This window comes from Convolutriloba macropyga, chromosome 1 (genome assembly GCF_964194025.1).
Source record: "Convolutriloba macropyga chromosome 1, txConMacr16.3, whole genome shotgun sequence".
Taxonomy (NCBI): domain Eukaryota; kingdom Metazoa; phylum Xenacoelomorpha; order Acoela; family Convolutidae; genus Convolutriloba; species Convolutriloba macropyga.
Window position 1 is genome coordinate 38452248 of NC_134468.1, and position 22434 is coordinate 38474681.

Consider the following 22434-nt stretch of genomic DNA (forward strand, 5'->3'; position numbering starts at 1 on the left):
GCAGATGACACAGCAACTTTAAGTCTTGAAAAAAAGGAATTGTGTTTAGAAGCAAAGACTAAAAATAAAAAATATTGATGGAAACTGAACAATATATGAAACAAAACAAGTTAAATCTAAATGAAGGGAAAACAGAAATAATGGTTTACAAAAATGGAAAGTCACCAACTGTCAATTGCGTTGAACTTAAATTCATGTGTCAATCATTGAAACAAACAGATGAATGTAGATACCTAGGTGTAATTCTTAAAAAAGAGTTGACAAAAACAAATTAATAACGTGATCAGTAAAATGGCTTTAGCTATCAGATCAACTTGATTGGTACGCAATCAAATACCTTTAAAGAATCGAATTAATCTCTTTAGACCACCTGTTTTGTCGCACTTAGAATTTAGTAGAATATTTTTTCAAAGTTTGCCATCCTACTCAATTGACAGAATAAACAAACAAACACGATGCGCAATAAAACTTTTGCTTTTTTCGAACCAAAAAAAACAGTGCTCATCAACTACTTCTTGAAAATGAAATATTTCCAGCACAACTTCAAATAGCAAAAACTTCAAATAGACTTTTCGATATAGTCCTACAAACAAAGATACAAGACCAAAAAAATTCAGAATAATCGGAGTTGTTGAAATTAAAGTAAATAATCGTACATATGATTTTTGTCTCACAGCAAAATGTACATCGAAATTTAGTAAAATTCAATTGTAAGAAACTTCGTTCGGAAATGGAATAAACTTCCAAGAGCTCTAAGAAATAAAAAACAAAGAACAATTTGAAAAAGTATTAAAATAAGAGATGCAAAAAAGACACGAACGAGTTCCAATGGACAAAAAAGTTGAAAGCTTTAAAAGTTTATTTTTATAAAAATAATTCACAAAAACTAGAAACTGAACCTGTTTTTTTAAATATTATATTTAGTTATTCAAAGGAAAGATGTAGTATGTTTGATTTATAATATTACAAGATGTAACTTTAACCTTGGGGTTACTCGAATTTACATGTTTGAGATTCAAAAAAAAACCTAACCATAAGGTTAAATATTCACATGTTTTCTGATAATTTGATTATATTTAAATTGTTAAAATCTGCAATTATAATGGAACATTTCAGCAAAACTTAATCCATCATTTTTGATTGTTCGCACTACAAGTTAAAATAGCGCCGACAGGATTGCACCTGTTGATTCAAAGGTAACTGTCCGTACTGACTACACAAAAACTCTTACGGTATGTTTGAATGTTAAACTGTTTATCACTACCCTGCCATTGCATGGCGGTTTGATCCATTTACCAATGCTGTTTAATATTAGAGATATGTGACCTCATTTGCATAGCTTCCGATTTTGAAGTATTAATTGCTTCGTCCTTTTGTTTTGCTGAAATTGACACGTTTTGCAGGTTTTAGTGAGACTTCTGATGTTACCTTTATTAATAGCCGCCCTCATCTTCTCAGCCGGCTATTATAGCGCTCCTATTTTTTTTACAATTCAAAGAATTTGAATTGTATTGGGGCGCTGTCTTTTTTTTTAAGATCTGTTCACACATTTTCATGATTTTTGAATTCAAATTGGAGTAGTGATTTTGGTCACGCCGAAACAGGAAGTGGAGCGAAAAAGCGAGTGGTTTTGCGGCGTGAATTGTTTTCGCTCCAAATTTAAAGTAGAGTGAGAAAACGGTGTTTGAACAAAAATTCGCTTCCTCGCTAGTGGTTTTTTGTTCAAATGCGGCAATTTGACTTTGATTTTTACTGCTTTTTTGGATCGGATTTTTTTCTAAATGGTTTTACCAATCCATTCATAGTCCGTTCTAGGTCTAGTTTTCTGTTTAGTCAATGAAAATTCTTTGAATTGTACGTCAGGACTTGTCCTGCTATGTTTTTTTACTTCGTCGAATAAAAAAAAGTTTCGCTTTACCTCATTTTGCCGCCTTTTCAACATTTTGCGTGAAATCTTTTTGACTTCTCTAGGCTAGTTTCTCTCTTCTCTCATTCTGCTAAAAGTGATTTTGAACATCAGTTGCTCAGCAAAGCAATTCAAAATGAACAGAGTCAGTATGAAAAATTGAAGTCAGAAATAGAAACGGGATAAACCCATAAAGCCCTATTTTAGATGCCCGCTATTTGAACGTCGTTCCTATAAATATTAGTTACCTCTCTCTAATGCTTATTGTTATTGATAGTAGCCCCTGTAGCCTCTCTCTAAGAAACAGAAGTATGTTCAACTACGAAATGCCATCAAAATAAATTGGACTTAAAAAAATGTTTTTGTACAAAAATCTTTTTTTTCAATATTTTCTGTGATTTCAATCCCAATCATGCTTATTGGAATCAATGGCGGCTATTTTCCGGCAATCTGCCGGGTATGTTTAGATCTTTATGAAGATTTCATCAAAAAAGCTAGCTAGAAGAACGTTTGAATTGATGAATAAATCTCGACTGTGGCCGTACTTTCGTCAGATATAGCAGACTTTGATACCCCAGTTATTCTGGCATTTCAAGCGCTGTAATCCTTTCGCGGAGAGATCTCGAAAAAATCCACTGAGAAATAGATGCAACAATACAATTAACTTAAAAACTAGTGACTTCAATTTCAAAGTATTTGATCCCTAACAAGATAGTGAGCGAATAGCGGTTGCCATTTTGATCAAAACAACATTCAATTGATTATCAAATGTCAAGATCGCATCTATTTGTATTCCAATATATCGGCAGCTTTATGAAGGCTTTATAATATTTCCTTCAAATTTGATGCTTTGTCCATTTTCCATTCCATTACAGAAATGAAGTTCCATTCCATTTTGTCTGCATTCAATGTTAGTTGGTTTACAAAACTTCTACGAAAACAACAAAAATTAGAAGTATCATCAAAAGTTAATGAGCGAATGCACCATACAGAAATCCCTTGCCGTTGTATTCGTCTTTATTGTACCTGAATTATTAACCTCGGGTACAAAAGTTTCCAACAGAACGAAAAGCGATTATGCACTTAGTAGCACCTACAATTGAACTATTTGTTATTTGAAATTGGTAGCAAAATCAAAAAAAAAATTGGTGGTATCACTCAAAAAGGGCACAGCACATCTGAAAATAAATCAAAACAATAAACTCACGCAAAATAAATGCTGAATTTTTAAACCCGCCTTTGAGACGGAGCAATAAACAACCAGATGAACTAATAAAGCGTTGCAACAGAAGCCGGAAGGGGAGCGTAATAGAAAGGGGATTACAAATCAACTAGTCATTAGTCTACGCTGCATAAGACAGACCAATGGTAAGAAACACAGTGGAGGAGACTGCTTCAAAGTGCAAGGCTGTTAGACTGTTTATGTTGAATGAATATTGATGCAGAACTGCGGTTGAATTCGGTGACAGTAGAATTTGAGTCTAGTTACAGTAGTAAGCAAATGTTTAGGGAATGTGAGCGGGATAGCAGTCGACCAAACGCAAATAGAGTGAGAGAAGAGAAAGAATATGATAGTAGGGGGGAATAAACGACCTTCAGTTCAGCAATACTAGAAACGGTCCATGCACACAATGTACAATACACTGATTTCTGCTTACAATTAGCCGAACCTTTGAAAGACAAATTTAAAAATAGAAAAGTTGAGTTCTTTATATTAAACAAAGGCGTTGATTGTGTCGTCGATATGAAACAAAAAATTAAAATATCGAACATCCAAATATGAAACAAAATTATTCCGCCAACAATCTATAGTTAAAATGTTTCACGGCAATTAAAAAATTTCAGAAAATTTTAGAAATCAACTGGCCTCTCATTAGATTGAGACGAATTAGGCTGAGTGAACCTGACAAGCTAAATTCAGCTTCGATTCCCTATCCAAAAGGAAGTACTACAGCAGCATCCATAATTTATTCCCACAGAAAGAAAAATAGCGCGCAACAAACTATTTCACTTCAGATAGTAAAAAATTTCACTATAGCGTAAAAAATCAAAGGCATGGAAAAGAATGTTACGTATAGTGCACTTCTAACGGTACAACTGTTTTTGAATAGCATTTGGAGCACAGGCAGAAAACAATCACGAAATTAGACACTATAAAAAATTTCACTACTGTTTTTTTTGTGGGGATGCATGTGTATGCAACGCAATGCAGTACCTTTTTGATGTATTATTGTGCCAGTCCATTGATCACACAGTTGTCGAATAATAAGCAAATAATAAACAAACAAACAATGCTGTATCAACCTACATCATAATGCACAGATTATGTAACGCATGAGCGAACACGCCAGCCAGTCAGCTAGCTCCGGACAGTGACAATTGAAGTGTAAAGTTTGCTACATCGTAAACAAAACCAAAATTTTTAAGTACATTAACTTCTGGTGGTCAGACAGAATTATTACATGGAACTTGTTACTAATACTCTGGTGACTGTTTTATGAAAAGCATAAAAATAATAAACGTAATCGTTTCTATATCAATACGTTCAATGGCTCACTGTAACCAACTATATATTGACTCAGAAGTTGATAAGCTAGATTGCCTTTGAAGTTTGAGGTTTAACAACGCAACTGAATCAGCACATTATAAAAATAAATCAGAACGTATGACTTACTTTTATAATGCAAAAACAGGATTAAAAGTGAAGGTTTTAAAGCCAGCAGACCCATAAGTGTAGTTTTTATGCCCACGTGAAACTGCAGAACAAAAAGTTCTCAAATACAATCCAAAGAATCTTGAAATCCAAGAAACCGTCTATTAAACTCATTCCTAGAAAAATTCAAATTCGACGCTAAACACGACCTGTATAATAACACGTAGTAACAAAAGACAAAAATAGAGGTCAGAAAAACATTTGATACCCAGACATTTTTGTTTATATGATAACAAAATAACATACATTTTGGCAGTAAATTACGCGCTGTAGAGGTCTTCATGATTGTCTAAGAAGAACAATTATTAAATGAGAATGCGGAAACAAAAGAATTGATTTCTTGGTAACTTTGGTCAAAAATAAGATCACAACAATTAACTGTGTATTGGAACTTACAACTTCTCAAATACTTTAGTCAACGTTCCTGTAATTCTGTAAAGCTAACCAAAACCGATAAAAACAATCAGACAATAGTGGAAAAAAACATTAAAAATTTCACTTAGTCATCAATAGCAAAAACTGTACATTGAAAACTTCAAACCATCAAAATAATTGTTCCGACCAGAATTTAGTGGGCGAGGATCTATATGCTGAAGTCATTTTTGGCCGATTGATAAATGCATCGTAGAGTAGTTAGTCGTATCAATAGAAAGCCCGTCATGCGTAAATATTCAATAATTTTTTAAAACTGTTTTTTTTCGAGGAGTTATTGAGATTTACAGTTTTTCTTAACAACTGTCATGTGAAGTGCATTTTTCGCATCATTTTTGTTAAAATAAGGCTTTCTTTGCCAACAATTAAGCTGAAAAAACATTACAGCCTCTTGGTTGTGACCAACTTTAAATAGCATCTGCTGTTTGGAAAATTATTATTCAGAATTTTAGAGCGGAAAAATTATCACTCCGAAATTTAATACTGGTTTTCTTTTTGGGTGCAAACTGCCACATGGCAGCTTTGACGAGCATATCGAATATAGTAGGCAAAGAGAAAGCATTCCACCGACTGTCCCTGAGCCTAAACTCTCATATAGTCAATTCAAGAATCTACAACGCATCACGGAGAAAGGAGTATTGAAGTGACATTATTTAATGACATGATGTGATTAATAATAATTCGATAATATCCCACTCCTCGATCAATACTCCAGTTGGAAAAGAATGTTTATTTGAAACATTTGAACCCGAGTAAATTATACTCCTATATTAAACTTAAAACTGATGAAAATTGATAAACTCAAATGACTGAAAGAGAAAGAACGTTTATTGTCGAAGCATAAACAAAAACAAGAATGGTTTTCTAATCGGATTCTCAATAACCATCCTGACGTTAACATTGAACCTAACTCTGTAGAAAATCTTATTCAAGAATCTGATAATGCCAAAAACAGGTCAACATTGAAAAAACGTTCCAGAAGTTGAAAACGGAAAAGGCCACTACTGTTAAAGGCTAGTTATGGCCTGATCGTGGAATTCTGAAGTCCAAAAATAATCACGATTGTAATCAGTGGCTGTCTTCTTTCTCCAAAAATTATCGCTTTTTTACGTTCACAACATAACAGAACAATTCATATCAAGGCTTACTACTGACAGGTCAATTGGCTTCATGAACAATTGCCGGTTAAAGTTTTTAAACTTTTTTGTCGATTGCTTTTAAGAAGCAGTACAGCTTTGCCACTATTTTTCACTTTCTTGGTCAGCTTGCAGCTTAATTTCAGCAAAGACAGAATGCATCTTCAACTTAATTGAACTCTAAGCTCTATGTCGGCTTTAGGCTTTAAGTAAATGTTTTCTGTTCTCAAAACTGCTAGTTTCACAAAAAAAACGTTGGTTGATTTTTGGACGTTTGCCCATTTTTTAGTTTTGTTTCCTGGTTTTGTCATATTACCAAATATTGATAGGGCACTTATCATTTTATTGGAATTGATAAAATAGGCACAATTGTACTTAATTTTTAAGGAATAGATTATGGTTTTAACAGCTTCCACACCGTTTTCTAGAAAAATTTATTGGAATTCATTTCATTTTTGTCTTTAATTTCTTCCCTTCTTCGTGTAGTTGTATGAGAATTGCTGAATAAAAAATTATCTCCGGACTGTTGTTATGGAGGAACATATGAGCCTATTTATGGATTTTCACTTTAGGGAACTTCTCCAAAGAATTTTTCAATTTTTTTATCTTCTCTTCTTTTTGCCTATTTGTCGATTCTCAATAATCATAGGTCACATGTCACATCGCAAATGGAGATATCTATATTTTAATGAAAAATTTACGTTTTCAACAGCTTCGACAACGGTTTTTTTTTGCAAAAAATTGTTTTCTGATTATTGTCTGTATTTGAAGTTCTCTTTAAAACGTATGACAAATTCTGCTTTGTAGTCTCAGTTGACTCCGTGGTGAAATAAACAACATTCAATTTACGGCTGATTGATTTTCATGACTTTGAAAATAACCGCTTGCAAAAAATACTTAGAGCTTTGAATCATTTTTTCTTTTTAATTCCCAGTTTTAATAATTTCAAGTCCGATATCAGCTTTTTGGCATCCCAAGAAGGCAAACTTGAAAAAAGTTTTTACTGATTTTATGGTTCTAACGGCTTCGACGCCGTTTCTTTGCCAAAAAAATAATTTTATCAAAAGTTTTTGTCTGTCTTTGAATTTAATTTGTAACCGTAAAAAATATTTTGATTAATGGCAGGTCTCAATGGCTCTTGTTGAGGGAATAAAGAAACCTGTATAATGTCTTGAATTGATAGCTGATAGTTTTCATGGCTTGGAAAATTATCGTTTTCAGAAAATTTAAATATTTCTTAGTTTTGCGTGTTCTGTTCTTTATCTATTTTCGTTTATTATTTATTCTATTTACCTACAGGTCAAATATTACAATATTTGCGTCGGCAGAAAAACGCGCTGTTAAACATATTCAAAATTTTCAGCGAGCTAATTACGGTTATAACGTGTTTGACACCTGTTTTTCGATTTCATTCTTTTTTGATATTTGTCTGTATTTGACGTTATTTTTGTTAACGTATGACCTTTTCTGATAAAAGACATTTTGTTAAGGTAGGTAATATTCTGATTTAAAAAGATCACAATGGTTTCGTTTAGGGGAAAATAAACTTAATTGTCACTTCAAGGTATAGCTAATCATTTTCTTGACCTTTAAACTAATTGTTTTGGAAAAAAACAAAACGTTTTTTCTAACTTTGCTCTTTTCCTGACTACTTGTCTCATTAATGAGTGGTCAATTATTACTTTACTTGCGCTCAAAAAACGCGCAACCAAACAATTTTTCTCTCAGGGAAAAGATAATGGTTTTAACGGCTTCGACACCGTTTTCGCAAAATTGACCGGAGTTTTTTTTTTTATTCTGTACTTGGTTTTTTTTCGTATTCGTATGAGAAAAACCTTATTAATGACAGGTCGCAATGTCTTAATTCATGGAGTTATAATTGATCGTATTACAAACGTATTTAATGATTTCAGTGCATATCTAATCGTTTTCAATACTTTGGAACCGATTGCTTTCAAAAAACATGAGCGTAACTTTATGTTAGCCCCTTTGTTGTTTTTTGTCTACTTGTTACCGAGTCGTATTAAAAAAGGGGTTCCAATTCTTATCTACTAAAAAACAAAGAACAGGTTAATTTGTTTATCTTAGGTTTTATCTGTCTCTAATTAGACTTTGTAATTAAGTTTTTCAACAGATAGACATCGGGTTATGGATGTTATTATTGTTTGTTATTGATATTTGATTTTGTTTTTCGTCTTGTCTTGTATTCTCAATAACGGCAAATCTCCTCGGCCTCATAAAGCGGCATTTTGTTGTCAACTGAGTGATTTGAATTGGACGCAATTTTTTAATCATACACTAGTTATTTTCAAAAAGTACTTGAATTTTTAGAAGTTTTCTATCCCATCCTCATTTGGTAGACAATTAAGCAGAAATTTGGATGAGCGGGGTCAGAACATTATGTGCGAACGCACATTACCGAGCCTCCTTATTTGTTTCCTATGTGGTAACAGTGGTAAACAAACATCAAGGAGCTAAATTTGCTTCCATGTGCTAAATCTTACATATTAAATCGCTTTCTTCACATACGCCAAGCGTAATGAATGCAAACTTCATGCTGTCGATTTCTAGCGGTCTACTGCGTTCGCAATCTACGGCCTTATTCTTTTCCAGGCAATCACCCTATCCTAGTGATGGCTGACTGCAAAAAGCAGCCAAAACTAATTGAAATCAGGTTCCAAGATACTAAATTCTTGAAACACAAAACAATATTGGAATAGCAAATAAAGATGTCCAACACATGAAATCTTTCTCTTTTTTATTAAGTTACACGAATCACTGGATGCCTGAAGTGGCTTTCAGGAGCTTCATGGTTTATTTATCGCCAACAAATTTGCAACAAATCCTCAATAAACAGCGAATAAAGTAATCAGTCTTTTAAAAAATCAAACACAATTAAGCGGACAAAACTAGAAACAAAACAGACGTGAGACCAATCTATAAAAATCAAGAAAATGGTGAGATAAAATTGAAAGTGAATACAAAAAAAATAAAACCTTTTTAAAAGAAAAATTGAAAAGATTTTCATGGAAATTCACGTCAAAAATATAAAACATCAGTGAATTAAATGGCAAAATGGGTCAACAACAGGCAGTTTCAATGTTAAATAACATAACGCAAACTTTCTCCAATCCAACAAAAAAGCTTACGCGCGCGTTTTTAACCACATTGTCAATATTGCTGAAGATATTAAAACAATTAAAAAACAAAAAATTAATTTATAAATTAAAGTGTTAAGGTATCAATCCACAGAAATCGGAAAAATTTCCAGAAATAAACCTCAAAATTAAACCATAATACAAAAACTCATTCTTGGTTAACAAAATTGAGCTTGATTAATTCATTTTAGCACATTGATTCAACTAAAACGTTGATTATCATCATGTTCTGCTTTTTATTATAAATATATTGTCTTACAACCAAATGGGCACGATAGAAAAAAGAATCTCAATAATCCCTTCTCCTTTTGGTGTTTACCTTAAATTATATTAATTACTTGTTTATAATGCTTTACGAGCAAACAAATAAGGAATTGGTTTTCTCTTAAAGTCATAAAAATTGGGCAGTTACGCGTTTCTAAAAGACGGTCAGCGATACCAAGGCAGTTTCTGGTCTCATAATTTTGCAGCCAAAAATAATCCGGTTGTTTTAAGGCATGTATTTTTTAAAAACTCTACATATGTCCTTTTGTTTTTAAAACACCATTTCAATTTTTGAACGTTGACAAATTTTTAATCTGATTTTTATCAACTTGAAACATAATCTCATTAAGGGCAGTTCAGGTACCGTCCTTTCTCTACCGAATCAAAAATTACTCTGTTGAGCGGTCTCATGTTTTGAATAAGGTATTTATAGCTCTTATAATACGAGCTCAAATTTCTGATTTTAGGACAATTACCCATCTTTGCGGTTATTTTTGGTTTCTTCTCGCATTATACATTAAAGAAAAAACCGACTCTCATCGAAAGGCGGCCCAATTCAACAAATCCATCTCAGTGAATCCCAACTCAGTGAATCAGTTATGGTTTTCCTCGCTTCGACCGTTTAGCACTATTTTTCACAAAGTTGGTGTCTGCATGTATTGGTTATTGTTTGTAGTCGTATTATTTATTCTGAATAATTACAGGTCTATTTGGTTTCCTAAGTATAAACGAACCTATTCAATGCATTCAAAGCTTATGGATAGCTTATGGATTTACTGACACTGATTGTATTTGCTTTGAAAAAAAATCAATATTTTTTAACTTTTCACTTTTTGATCTTTTTTTTCAACGTATAACTTCCATTCATTATTGACAGCTCCAATTCACTTTTTTTAAAAAAAAAAATCTAATTGTTTGAAGGTTTGACTGTAAATTATGGGTTTACTTGACTCATATATAATTCATCTCAAACGGACTTGTAATGAAGATTTTAAATTGTAGTATACCCTGACAATGAGACTCGGCAATTTGTGTTAGCAGATAATGTTTCACCTCCGCTCATCCACATTTCTGACTTAGTTGACTACCAAATGAAGACGAGATAAACTTTAAGGAAGTTCCCATATTGTTCAAAATTGTTTGGTATGAGTCTTTCTTAGAGTTTATCTCGCCTTCATTTGGTAGTCAACTAAGTCAGAAATGTGGATGAGCGGAGGCGAAACATTATTTGCTAACACAAATCACCGAGTCTCATTGTTAGGGTATACTACAAATTTTCATAAAGTCCGTTTGAGATGAATTATATAAGTAGAGTAAACCCATAATTTAGCCAGAACTTTGGATAAGAAGGACTCATACGGCTAAAATAACTGCTTCGAACTCCGCACGAGAGAAATTACTCGATATCTATATATTGACACATTCAATTGAATCAAATATCAAACAAAAAATCTTGAAATGAAAAAGCGTCGAAGCATGCGAACGAGATGAAGACCAAAAATTTTATAAAATTGGAGACATTTATTAAGTAAAAAAGCAAGTGATATGTTAAGACATTAATAAAAAAAAAACAGAAATACGCAGCATTGGAAAACAATTAATGCAATTGTTAAAATGCCCACGACAAAAGCCCTCTGCCTCATAGCTTTACTATCAATTGCAGTGAAAGTAGCTCCGTTGGAGTATTCGTAAATATTGAAAAGCTGCAAGTTGCCAAACACCCTGGAATTTAAGAGTTCCAGGGTGCTAAAGCAGGGAACTAAAGCAATCCAGATCTATTTGGTAGCAATAAATTTTTTTTTAGAATTGCAATTGAATATTAGTATCGTGGATTCGGCTGCAGAAAAATTAGTTAATAATGATGATCATATGTTGTAAATTTGATATCAGATAAACCTTAGGTAAATACAAAGCTTGAAGTGCCTTGCAACTCATAAAGTGTAAATAGAGATACCATTCGATGAAAACTTATCTGTAGAAACAATGGAAAGTTTTCAAAGCGGCATGAGCGTAGCATGTAAAATGTTTTTCTATTAATGGCTCAAAATGCAAATGCGCCCACGATCACAATGATCATTGCCTTCTGTTTCTATCATTCTTGCTGAAGAGAATATCTCATGATTTTATAAAGCACATTAGCTTTGCGATTCAGTGTTTCATCTCTAGAGTACGCATAATATATTTTAAACTAGGTCGAAAGAAAGCTTGCATAACTGGTTTCCAAGAATCTGTGATCTAACAGAAAACTTTTGAAGATTTTACCTCTTCCCCGACTGAATTGTGAGATGTTCACGTTGTTTCAGAACTTGTCGTCATATCCAACACCAGTGGCATCAAGTGGGCGAAGTGGCTTCTTTTCGGCAATTGTTGATTGGCGTCAACAATGATGATTCAATTGGTTCTGACCTGAGAGAAAACAATAAACAGAGATGAGAAGTTGAGGAGTGAGGTTGGCGATAATCCAGAGATTGGGATATGATAATATTGGCAACGTGGGTTTGGGAGAATCTGACTCTGTTTACAGCGTTGGCATTTTTTGGCAAAAAAACTTCAGCACAAATCTGCTACGCTAAAGCCTCACATCTACAAATCCTGAAATGTGACTGTTTGAAAGTGCAAAGTTTAGTTTATAAGTACCGAATATTAACAGACAGACAAGATGAAGCACTTGAGAGAATACCAAAGTTGAACAGAAAAAAAAATCGGTTATAAAACAACACTTACATCAAGTTAGCAGGTAGAGAGCAAAGCGCGCTCTTAGTTTGCTAAATAAAATTACTCTTCTTCATACACCCAAGTAATAAATACAGAAACCAGAGCGCAACGAAGAACATGTTGTAATGCTAACGCCATCCAGGAAACACACAATAGTAAATGGAGGAATTTAAAGGGATATGGCTTAACTATGGTCATGATGATTGATTATCACATCATAGCCAAATCCAAAACAGGTCAAAACCACTACCATATCAAGGAAGATAATTCATCCAACGGCGAGAAATGCGGAAAGTTAAAAAAGAGAAGGTCCTGACAGAGAAGGGAAAGGACGTGAGAAGAAAAATAGGCCTGCAAACACAGCGTGAATTCTTTTCCCTAATTCTATTCAGATATCCATTCCCACAACCACGTCCATCTTTAGGAAAAATTGAAATAAATTCTTGAATTTTATATCTAAATCTAATTAACTCAGCATTAAAAGAAGGTTGGGCCAACACACTACGTAACTGTTCGTATTATTTGATGAAAGCATTCTCGACTACATTTCACAATCTGCGCATTCTGAGAAATTGGTCGAGTGCTGCTCTTAAAATACAAATTATGACTCTCTATGTCAATAATACCCTTATTAGCATTACAATTCAGAAAAACTAGGTGTGGTGATATGATGAAGTACAAGCCTTGATATGATACTACCGCATAAAAGTAGTTCAAAAATTTATATAAAAAATCCTAAACGTAACCGACGAACTTCAGACGAATTGCTCTCGATCTAATCATGACGGATTGGCTTTGAAACCTCTAAAAATAGCCCTTATCAATTCAAGCCTATTTGGCAGTTCCAGTATATTTAGAGACCAGTAGGGATGAAAAAGCTTTCGCTATTTTGTAGTTTATACTTAGACGAAAGTCAAACGATTGACATTTTAAAATAGTTCGATGAAGAATTGCAGAAAATAATTGCCACAAATTTTGATTGAGACCAATTAACAAATGTGACCATTTTTGATTTATAGTGACCACTTTCCAAACATTACAGTCAGATTGCAAGACAAAAGCTGTGACAGCTTTGTAAACAAAAAGAATGAAACCAAAAAAAAATATTTTCGTGTGATGTCATTTGACTTAGATTTATATAACTGCCCGCAAGGAAACCATCAACTAGAGTGAGATAGCGTTTATTGACCTTCTCTGTTCCTAGCAAAATTCAATTATCGAGACAGGGAAACTGAGTTTGAGAGCAAGGTGGGTGATACGTGACCAAAAGAACATTTACACGAAAAAACAGCAATGAGAATATGACGCCACTCAGTCAAAAAACGCGTCACGCAGAACGAACAAACAAAAACTGATTTTACTTGATCTCGACGTCTCAGGTCCTAAGAAAATAATTAACGAAGTTTTTGAAAACAGCGAACGTCCTTCCCCTCATAAAAAGAACTTAATCTCTTCTCAGTAGCTTTAGTGATTTGTACGATAAGAAACAAAAAAGATCTAAGATAACTATTCAGCAACATAACACTGTAAGGGCTTTACCTGCTATCGCCAAGAACCAACTATTCAGATGAGGAAAACTATCGACAATGTCAGTAGTACGCAAAATCACCTAAAAATACCAACAAGACTAAAAAGAATGCTACAAACGCGACAGGAATTAACAGCGAAGAGAAGGCCAATAATGGCTCCATTCAGCTATTAAAGAATTATTAAGTACTCTCGAACGAAGTTCGAAGCCGTTATTGTAAACGCGTTGGTCTTCTTCACACAAAAATTTTGCATGAAAAAGACCAACACGCTTACAATAGCGGCTTCAAACGTCGTTCGAGAGCACTTAAAAATAATCAACCAATATATGAGACCTGCTTCTAACATTCAGTAGCGGGGCTTTCAATTATCCTGCTCAACAATAAACTGAAAAAACTCATTAGGGTCGGAACAATATACAAATGACCTCTTCAGGTCACCAATTACTTTAAATTCATTTTAAAACAAGCAACTAGCATTGAGAAATGAAACAACTATTTTATGTATACGACAAATTGCACAAAACAGTCTCATTGAGGATTCGCATCCCGTCCAATGAAAATGATCCAAATACAAAGTTTCCACAGATGATTGTTAAAGTACGCTTCAAAAATATACAAAGCTGAACAAAAAATTCCGCTGACAAAAGATTGCTAGAGACTATGTAACATTAAATAGAGGTGATCGTACAGGGCACTCCAGCGGAATACTCATTAATATCCTAGACAATTATAATTTAGTTTCGTGTAAAATAATGCGTGTTGTTACTCGCAAGAAAAACTTCGATCGCGTTACATAGTAGAAAAAGTATTAACAACAGGCAAACTATTAACACAATTTAAAAAGATATAGAGCTAGCAGTTGAACTAAACTTAAATAATTAGGAAATTTACTGGAAGTTTATGCATTTGAAAAAACACGCGGAAAGCATTTATAAATCTCTTAAAAAATTTCTACGATCAAAAGTTTTGCTGTCAGAAAACTTTCTCTCGTTTAAGATCTTATACCCTAACCCTAATAGTGCTAAAATCGACTAAATTAAAATTTGATATGGAGATCGATAATATTCGTAGAGCTCCAAAGAACTTTTGCGTGATCATACAGATACAGCATGAAAAGAGTAAAATATCGAAAGAGTACAAAAAGTAACTTGAAGACCCAAATTTTGAGACTTTAAAAACTTATCTAAAAAAGTGCAAGAACTTTAGCATTACATGAAGAGACGGTTCAAACTTAGCAATAGAACTACAGAGTACAAGTACACCAAACGCTATTATCTTGAGAACGGTGGCTCTTAAATAAGCCTTCAAATGTTCCTCAAGAAAAAGTGAATTCAAAACAAGATGAAAATGCCCCAAAAAATTTAAAACATACCCGGCAGATTGCCGGAAAATAGACACCGTTGATTCCCATAACTCTATTGGGATTGAAAGAAAAGAAAATATCAACAAAAATTGATATTTGTACAAAAGCATTTTTAAGTGCGATTTATTTTGATGTCATTTCGTAGTTGAACATACTCCTGTCTCTCAGTGAGAGGCTACAGTGTCTAGCATCAATACCAATAAGCATTATAGATAAAAACTAAAACTTATGAGAACTAAGTTCAAGTACCGGGCATCTAAAAATGGGCTTTATGGGTTTATCCCGTTTCTATCTCTGACTTTGATTTTTTTATACTGACTCTCTTCATTTTGAATTTCTTTGCTGAGCAGCTGCTGTTTAAAAGGACTTTGAGCAGAATGACAGAGGAGTGAAACTAGCCTAGAGAAGTCAAAAAGATTTCAAGCAAAATGTCAAAAAAGCGGCAAAATGGTAAAGCGAAAAAAAGTTCGACGAAGTAAAAAAAAATACGTTCGCAATAATAGCCGGCTGAAAAGATGAGGGCGGCTATTAAAAATTAAAAGTGCTTGAACAATATTCGATCACGAAAAGCGAACTTTTGAACTTTTGAAAAATATGACGTATTGAATAACTTCTCAGCTATTAAGCGAGCCGGCAATATATCCCAGCAACAAGAACGAGAAATATCCTCTCTAAATATGTGATAAATTAGTGTATCTTTCATCGGAAAGTCAACAAGATAATCTGACATTTTCGCTTCTAACTTTGAAAGGGCAGAAATAAGCTTGTGAACAACCCAAAAACAACAAAAAACAGTGCGTTGAAATTTAACTTTCAAATGCTATACCAAGTTGCGCTTAACAAGAAAATCAAAGTAACATTGAAAAGCAACAGTGGAAATTAATTGAAACAAAAATAAAACACAATAAAAATACAGAAATCTTTAGAATTCGGTTCAACCAAGATCTGTTAAAGGATAAAAAGGAAATTGCTAACACAATTAATATTTGTTCTTCTAAATTAGGTTTATGCGAAGGCGAGACAGAAAAGGTTGAGCTACCGGACCGTGCGTTGACAAAACTGTGTTTTCCTTCAGACATATAACGAGAAAAGAACTGTTTACTGTAATTGATCAATTACCACAAAACAAAGTAGCGGGTCTTGGATTACTTACTACATGGTCCTTCAAAGATAGCAAAATGTCTATTGGAACACTACTGTTTGCAATTAACGGATGCATATCAAAAACATTTTCCCGAAGTACTTAAAAAAGCATATGTAACTCCAAATTATAAAACAATTTGATCCACTGGAAGCAGATAGTTGCAGACCAATTTCAGTTAAACCGACTCTTGCAAAAATATTTGAAAGACTTTTGCTCCAACAAATGCTAGAACATGTTGCAAAGTATGAAATAATCAACAAATATCAATTTGGTTTTCCGAAAAAACTCTACGAATGACAGTTATAACGTTGACAGAATCACTGAACAGTTTGTTAGAAGAAAATTAAACCGTTGTTAGTATATTCTTCGATTTAGCCAAAGCTTTTAACTCAAAATCTCACAAAACTTTTCTCGAAAAAATAACGAAATATGGCTTAGTACGGAATAAATTGGAATGCCAGAATCGTTTTTGTCTGAGAGAAAACAATGCGTAAAGAACAGCATTGAATAATCGAACTGGGTGACAATCAATCACGGAATAACTCAAGGAACAGTTCCCGGACCTTTAATTTTTATATTATTTTCAACGTTTTACAGTTTGCAGATGACATGCATTATATGTCATTCCAAATCCGCTGAAAATCTCTTATGCGAAATTAACAATGTATTTGAAAATACTGAAAGTTATATGAGTCAAAATATGCTAACTTTAAACCGAGATAAAACAGAAATTGAGGTTTTTTCAAGAAATGGTGAATCAAAAATTGAACAATTGCATTATAATGGAAGTTTCAAAGAGCCAAAAACAAATTGTCGTTATTTAGATATAATGATTGATAACAATCTAAATTTTGACATACAGCTAAACAAAACTTTAACAAAAATGGCAATTGCTATTAGCTCAATTTACATAATAAGACATCTTCTACCATTAAAAGCGAGAATCTGTCTTTTTTAAATCACTTGTTTTGTCCCATCTCAAATTCGGTGCTATTTTTTTTCCAATCGTTGTCGGTTATGTCACTTCAGAGAGTTAATAGACAAATAAACTGGGGAAAAAATGTTTGCCACCTGCGCAAAAAGATTGACAGTGCAAGAGATCTATTATTGAAAGAAAATTTTACCAGCAGAGCTTTTCATTAAAAAAGTTTGTCTTCTTAAACGTTTTGTCCTCCTCTCACAATATAAGGAGAGCAGTCGAGAAACCAAAAATTCCTCATTCAAGATTTTTGGAAAGTATGAATTGACCAAAAACTCCAGAACTGTCCAGTTTCTTCCAAGACCAGTAAGCGGCTTTAGGAATTTTTTCTACTGAAGTATAATGACCAAACTATTCATATACTTACGAGGCGATTTTGAAAATTAAATATTTAACCAGACGTTTTTGTTGTGCGATTTTGAAAATGTAAATATTTAACCAAACGTTTTTAACCAAACTTTAAATTTACATTTTTGAAGATTAAAAAAGCGCAAAAAATCTTTAGCCGTGAAATAACTCAAAATAGAAATGCCCAAAAATCTACAAATTTCTTTAGACGCGATAACTTGTCGAAACGGATAAGAAGAACCATTCAACTCAAACACTATACATGAAGAATTTTCTAACCACATCTGTCAAAAATTTCTAGCTCTTTGGATTGGTGAAAATTGGCTGCAAAAAGGACGCTTGAATATAGAGCCCCTCACTTTTATAAGACGATTCCAAATAAAAATAAATTGGGGGCTAGGGTACAGGCAGACTTTGTGTTTTAAAATGCAGTTTTGAGGATATAATATTAAATAAAGTCACCAACCTTATAATAGTAGTGTCTTCAAAACAAATTTACAAACTTTGCAATGAGGCAAATGCGATGAGTATTTGAAAGTACTATCACCCTTGTCCTACAGATTTCTAAACGATTTAGAGAGCAATTTGAATTAGTTTCGATCACTACATCATTCACTAACAATCACGAGCCTATTTGCGATGTTGTAATGGAACGTTCAATGCTTCTATCATATCACAAACTCTAATTATAACTGACAGAATACAAACATTAACATCGACTACTCATCGCCGAGTCACTGTTTCATTCATAATCCCTCGCAAACTTATCAAACAAAACCAGACGCATGATCACAACTATGTCATATTACTGCCGTTATTCAGAACAAATAAGTTAGGACTATTGAAATGTACAAAAGCTAACAAAAACATGTCTACAAATATGTGAATGACAAAAAAATGAAACCAAAAAAAGGGATGAATATTACGAGATCAAAAGTTGAATATTACGAGATCTTCTATTTTAGCAGGTACCCGAAGCAAATCTGCATGACGTTTTCAGGTACCCAACAATAATAACTACAAAACCCGGCATAGATGTCAGTACTTTTGGAGGAAGTAGACTGGCTCCACCAGCGCACGAATTGAATTGCGCCCTTGAATAATTTGCTAAAACTCTGAATAAGAGAGACTTAGATTACCGCAATATTAGCAAGCCAGGTGTATAAAAACTCAATCTAAGACATAAAACTGCCCGGCAAAAAATCTGATTAAAAACATGATCTGAAAACACTGATACAAACGTCAAGAGCTATTTCAAAAACATCTATTAAAATCTCCTTAACTCGACCCAACAAAGCGTCAAGATACTACTCAAAATGAAAACTTTCTTGTCACATAGCCGGTACTAGGTAAATGACGCATAGATTACGGTGGCGGAAACATAGATAGAAATCAAATTCAACAGAGAAAGAAAAAATATAGCTAAATAATAACCAGAAAAACCAATCCAGATTGCTGTCACGTCACCGGACAAAACCCATAACTAAAAGAACTTAACAGCATCATTGGTGAAAAATTAGTAACCTTCAACTTACATGCTCACAAATGACCGAAGACGGTCGACAGTGTGAAAGGGAGGGACGGTTATAGTAACTACAGTACTCTTAAGGGGAATAACCTCATTGGGTGCCAACGATTATCAAAGGAGAAACTGGCTCTTAATTGTAAATGAAACTTTGAAAGGGTATTAAACTAAAAAAGATTTATAGTTACAAACCAGCTTATGTTACTAATAATAGCCAAACGTAAGAGCTGCTCAGTACAACACTGAACAAATAGGCGTTCATGTATGGATACATATAATTGAAATTTTCTCATCTTTTAATTTAAAGTCTTAACTTGATCAAAATAGCATCAATAAAAGCGCTATAAGTCACACAAATTTGAATTGAAACTGAATGTTGTTCGATGTAAGAAACTGTTATACATTTAAAAAATAAGACTTTACTAAATTTATTGATGAAGCGAACCATTGAAAAAACGTTTTTGATAATAAAAATTTCCGACAAAAACACTTGAAAATCTCAAAAAGTTCAAAAATTCCTATTGTTACGCAGGTTACAAAACAGACTAATAGCAATAGTCTTTCTAGAGATTCTTGACGGCTTACTTGATGCAAGAGTTAACAAAGAGAAGAAAATTTGCAAACTTTTCGTTAACTTAATGTACACGAGTTATAGTTTTGCGACTCCCAATTGCAAATGTTAGTTGTACATGCCAGGTCAAATCAAAATAAGCAGAAAAAAAATTCGAACATCAGTCAGGTTTTCCAAAATATCAATTCCAAAATAAACAACTGTTGACACGATCTTGTTTTCTGGTTGTGCTTGTAATTCACTGCTAGGAACTCTGTTTTCCCAAATCAAAATGCCAGTTTTCTTGTTCAATTTTAGTCGAAAAAAAATTGACTCCATCATTTTTTAAAATAATTTTCAGTTTTAATTTAAACATCTACTTCAAACTTTGCTTTATGCATAATGGTTGTAGCCTGTACTACTTGCAGCGAAGACGCTGGAGAAAGATTAAGGCTTCCAGATCACGTATCTTCATAACCCTTCGGTGTTTCGACCTAATTTTGAAAACGATCTGACCATACAGAAAAAAACATAAATATAGACATCTAAGATAAACATAGCTAGCAGATTGCCAGAAAATAGCCGCAATAGCTTTGTATATCTGAAGTTTCAAAAAGAATGTTGAAGGAAAAGACCCAAAAACTTTTTTAAGGCTGAGATGTTATATTTTTATCAATCTGATTACCTTATTGCTGCTTCTATGAACTGCCCTCAAATACTTTTCAATTTCCGAGTGAGGAGGTCAATTTAAAGAGAGGCGAGTCACGCGAATGAACAAAAACACTCTCCGCTAACAGTGAAAAATGAAGTCAGGCAATCAACGAAGCGCAGATTTGAAGTGGTTGAGGCAGCGTAACAAAAATCCTGAAAAAAACATAGCCGAAAGAATTCCTGAACCGACTCGAAACGTCGGACATTCCCAGACAAAATCATAACTGCAACTGAATCGCTTGACTTCTGTCTATCTTAAAACAATTGTTTTGGCTCATGAGCTAGCTTAAAGATGGTAAGGAAACAAGGAGGCTCGGTAATGTGCGATCGTATACAAGGTTCCGACACCGCTCATCAACAATTTTGACATAATTCTCTACCAAATGAGGAAGATAGAAAATCCAAAAAATTCAAGTATTTTTCAAAAAAATAATGTATGAACGAATAGATAGCCTCCAAAGCATAGAACTCTGTGAATTAAGAAATGATGCACTAGATTGACGAGATACGCCAATATTAACAAAGCGAGTTAAGACGAACAGCAAAATCAAACAACAACAACAACAAACATTAATTACATCAAAAACTTTATCTCGGTTTTAAAAAACCAGACTTATTAACAAAGTCAACATAGCGTCAGATAAAACTGAAACTAAACAAAAATAACTTATAATTCACCAGAAAAGATAGGAGATCAGAATAATACCATACCAAGATTTGGAAACAATTAGAGAAAAAAGAACAAAAACAGTAATTAAAATGTTTAAAATTTCGCTTATATTTTTATAAAAAAAAATTTATTTCAAAGTAATGAAAACCAATAGAAATCAACTAAAATATCCCATAGGTTTACAATTACTAATGTTTCTACAGACGGGAATTAACACCTGTCCTTATTCATTTTTTATGCGGTTAAAAAACATTAAAAAGAAAACCAACAAAATTCAATTAAAAATTGCAAAACAACGCTGTCGAAGCCTGAAAGCTATTTTGGCCCTCAAAATATGTTCAATTGCGCCTTCGTCGAACAACGATAATGTATTATGTGACCTCTTATTTATGAGACTAGGTAACAAGTAAACAAAAAAGAAAAAGTGGCAAACATAAGTAATTGTTTTTTTTTTCAAAACAAAATTACTTCCGAAGTCATAAAAACCATTAATTACAAAACGAAAATATTACTTAGTTTATTCGTCTAAATTAATCGATTGAGACCTGCAATTATCCAGAATATGTCTTGCGTCTACAAAAAGGACCTCAAATATGAAGATAAAGAATTAATTTACTTTTTTTGTGAAAGCTTTTTTTTTGTGTCAAAGCCATAAATTCATAGGACATTCTTTAAAAACATTGAATTTTGTGACACCAATCCCTTTTGCCAACCTCCGTGGACTGCAAAAGTTCATATTTGACCTGTTATTAACGAGACTAGGTTACAAATAGACAATAAAAAGAAGAAAACTGGAAGTTAAAATTTTTAAATTCTTTGAAAACAATTGTTTTCAAAGTCATGGAAGCAAGCAACTATCTACTAAAACCAGAATATAGTTTCATCTATTCCTTCAAAAAAAACTTATGAAAAGTTCATACGACTAAAACGACAAAGTAAGAAAAAATAGCTAAAGACAAAATTAAAAAATTCGATTATACGGTTCAATAAAGTAGTGTCAACGCCGTTAAAAACGTAGTCGTTGTATTTAAGGACTTTAATATGTTCAATTGTGCCTTTATTTGAACGCCAATAATGTGATATATGAACTGTCAATAATTTGGTAATGTGACAGAAATAGAAAACGTGAAAGATGGTCAAATACCTAAAAACAAAAAATGTGAAATCTATTAGTATCAAAGCCAGAAAACCATAACTTAAGGCGCAAAACAGCAAAAGAAATTAAATTTTAAGTCAGCGGACAGAATAAGCATTCTTTCTTTGCTGTCACAAAGCTAAAAGTTGACCAAAT

At 33.2% G+C, this 22434-nt stretch overlaps 1 protein-coding gene and 1 long non-coding RNA gene across 5 annotated transcripts in view; one reads left to right on the forward strand and one right to left on the reverse strand.

The window, feature by feature from the left end:
• LOC142338570 (uncharacterized) overlaps positions 1-12010 on the reverse strand; it is a 120680-nt gene extending 108670 nt beyond the window's left edge. Inside the window, exon 1 of one of the 4 annotated variants that reach the window (XM_075388377.1) lies at positions 11872-12010. The gene's annotated coding sequence lies outside the window, so the exon portion shown is untranslated. Of the gene's footprint in view, positions 1-3113; positions 3449-4121; positions 4389-11871 lie in introns of those variants that run through there. The other 3 variants (XM_075388395.1, XM_075388413.1, XM_075388405.1) reach the window with 3 other exon arrangements.
• The window catches only part of LOC142338624 (uncharacterized), a 28602-nt gene extending 16582 nt beyond the window's left edge, over positions 1-12020 (forward strand). Inside the window, exon 3 of the long non-coding RNA XR_012758994.1 lies at positions 11913-12020. This is a non-coding gene — a long non-coding RNA (uncharacterized LOC142338624). The remainder of the gene's footprint in view (positions 1-11912) is intronic.
• The last annotated feature ends 10414 nt before the right edge of the window (positions 12021-22434 follow it).